Source organism: Rattus norvegicus, chromosome 11 (genome assembly GCF_021556685.1).
Source record: "Rattus norvegicus strain SHRSP/BbbUtx chromosome 11, alternate assembly SHRSP_T2T, whole genome shotgun sequence".
Classification (NCBI taxonomy): domain Eukaryota; kingdom Metazoa; phylum Chordata; class Mammalia; order Rodentia; family Muridae; genus Rattus; species Rattus norvegicus.
The window spans coordinates 84,750,857-84,754,057 of record NC_141544.1 but is presented as its reverse complement, the minus strand read 5'-3'; positions in this window follow the sequence as shown (position 1 = coordinate 84,754,057).

The window sequence follows — 3,201 nt, the reverse complement described above, 5'->3', positions numbered from 1 at the left end:
GCAGTTCACAATGATCTGTAACTCTAGTTCCGGGGGGGTCTGACACCCTTACACCGATATACATGCAGGCAAAACAATGTATATTTAAAAAATTATTAAGAAAGAAATTAAAAAAAAACAAAAAAAAACAAACCGAAGACATTCTCAAACAGCCCCGAAGGTACTCGAGTTCCAGGTCTGCTAGAAAAAATGCCTTAAAGAGATGTTGGCTGCAAAGCACCTTCTCTGTGTCTCGTCTGTCTGAAGTCTGGACTGTTCCTTGTTTTCTAAATAATCTATTTTCTAATTCTCAGGCCCATGACTCCATCCATCTTTCACTGGCTGCGAGACAAAAAGCTCCTGGACCCCTCCTCCTGCCCCTCTTCCAAGCCAGCCACCCCAACGCTCAAGGTGTTCGCTGGACCTAAAACAATGGGAGTAGAAGAAAGGCCTCCACGGGGCAAAGCTCTCAGACACTCCCAGTGAGGCTATACTGAGTTCTGGCTCTGGACATACAGAGGGAAGGCCTGCCTGGGCAGAGCAGTGGGAGCCCATACCCCCACCCCCAAACCCCTCACTGCCTTATTTATCATTGCCCAGACTCCCAGCCTGGCCTGTCAGCCCAGGCCTGCCCACAGCCTTGGGAGGCATTGGGGAGGGGAAGAGTTTCAGGTCTGATGAAAGCCACCGAAACCAGCTCAGAGCTCCCATGAAAGGAACCCAGAGGAGGCATGAGTCTGTTTGACTGCTGGGTGGCGGGCGTGACCAGACTCGTCTTCCTCCTGAGGAGAGGGAGACAAAGACGGAGTCATCCCCAGAGGCAGTGCCTACTGTGCTTCACCACTGCCCCCACACAGCCTCCTTGCCTGGAAGATGTAACTGGCCTCTCTGAGTCCCCACCAAAGTACCCTGGAAGCACAGGCCACCTGTACTGCACACCGCAGTGTCCTCAATGTGGAGAAACAGTGTACAGGATAAGTGGAGGCGGCAGCGTCGATTCCTGTCTAGACTGGAGTTCTGGAATCCAGCCGTTCTGATGAAAGGATCCATTATAGAGACAGGATATAAATCCACCAGGTCAACAAGACCATATTCACCTAGGGTTATTTACACTTCTTTCCACTCTCTGGTTGGTCATTGCCTGTCCTACTGCCATCTGCTTTCAAATTTCAATGAGATTACTGATTGCATCAAGTAGCCACTCACAGCTGATTTCATTTTGAGGGGCCTCACGCTAGGGCGACATGTTCTCTCCTGAGCCCCTGTAAGGCATCAGTTCTTTGCTCTGGACTTTAGAGAGTGTTAAGAAACCACCGGAGGCATTGACACCTGGCAGGGCAGGGTCACCAAGGGTGTGTTATTAATTCGATCTTCCCTGCACCCTTAGGCCCTGCCCAACACCCTTGTGCAGTTAGTCAAGGATGTGGGAGGGAAGCCAGCTGACATGGCCCATTTCCGAACTGCCAGGCTGGGATCCTTGGTAACTGAAGCATTCTGTCTAACCATCAGGGAAGGGCACACACATCACCGAAGTTCTACTAGAGCAAAAGGTTCCAGACATCGCTACGAGGCACCACCAATACCAAGGACTTGGGTTGGGTTTTCTTCAATCTTGAGTCCTGTGTTCTTAGCTTCGAGAGACTTCTTCACCCGAGTGATCTCTGCGTGTTTACAGCTTAAGAGCACAGATCCACTTTCTCTTTGGAGTCCTCTGTGTTCTGTCTCTGCAGGGAGAGACGTGAATGTCAGCCCTGTTTCTGCAGTTGGACTTAACACAAACATGTGTTCTTAAATCTCGGTTCATTTTCTTTCCCCTTTCCTTCATTGAATACCTTTTATTTGTTTTTGCTTTTATTGATACCAGTTTACATATAATCATATATAATTATATATATTCTAATATAGAAATTATCATCTGAGATTATGATTTTTTTAAAAGATTTATTAAATTTATTATATATAAGTACACTGTAGCTGTCTTCAGATACACCAGAAGAGGGCATCGGATCTCTTTATAGATGGTTGTGAGCCACCATGTGATTGCTGGGAATTGAACTCAGGACCTCTGGAAGAGCAGTTGGTGCTCTTAACTGCTGAATCATCTCTCCAGCCCTGATATTATGATTTTGCCCACATATAATAAACCAAATTTTTAAAAAAAATGTCTGCTAGCATGGGTAACAGTACCCTAGGATAACAGTAATGCTGGTACAGTGGTTCACTGTTGTCCCCTGGATGATTGTTCCCAGGATTCCCTGAGGATCCTAAAATCCTCAGATGCTCAAGTCCCTAATGTAAAGTGGCAGTGTCTGTAGATACCTACATCATTGTCCTACGTTTTAAGTCCTTTTCTGCTTACACAGTCCCTGATGCAGTGTCTATGCTGCTGACAGCTGCTACACCCACCTGATGGCTGAAGGAATAATAATGGGAAAACAGAGGTCCATATATGTTCCCCACAGACACATTTGTTAGTATTGTTTAAATCAGTGGTTCTCAACCTGGTGGGTCACAAACCCTTTGGGGGGCTCAAATGGCCCTTGGCCCTTTTGTCACCTAAGACCATCAGAAAACATAGGTATTTGTGTTACGATTTATAATAGTAGCAACATTAGAGTTATGAAGCAGCAATGAAAATGATTTATGGTTGGGGATCACCATAACGTAAGGGACTGTATTAAAGGGTCACAGAGTTAGGAAGGTTGAGAACCATTGGTTTAAAACAATGTCTTACTACATAGCACAGGCTAGCCTTGAACTACTGCTCTTCCTGCCTCTGCCTCCCAAGTGCTTCTATTATAGGCATATATGTCTGGCCTGCCTCAGACGTGTGTGTGTGTGTGTGTGTGTGTGTGTGTGTGTGTGTGTGTGTGACCAGAGATCAACATCAGATATCTTCTTCAATTGCTATTCACCTCAGTTTTTGACATGGGGTCTATCACAAACCTAGAGCTCACTGATTTAGCTTGACTGGCTGCCAATCAAGCCCAGGGATCCTCCTGTCTCTGCCTCTCCAGTTCTGGGATTACAGACACAAGACCAGTGTTAAATATGGCTCCTGTAGATTCAAGCTCACATCTGGATTTGCTTCTCAGGCTCACTAGATTCTACTCCAGAAGGCAGAGCTTAGAGTTGATTTTTTTTAAACTTTTTATATGTTTGTGTACATGTGCAATGAGTGTGTTCTGCAGAGTGTTTGAGTGTGGAAATCAGTGCCGAGTA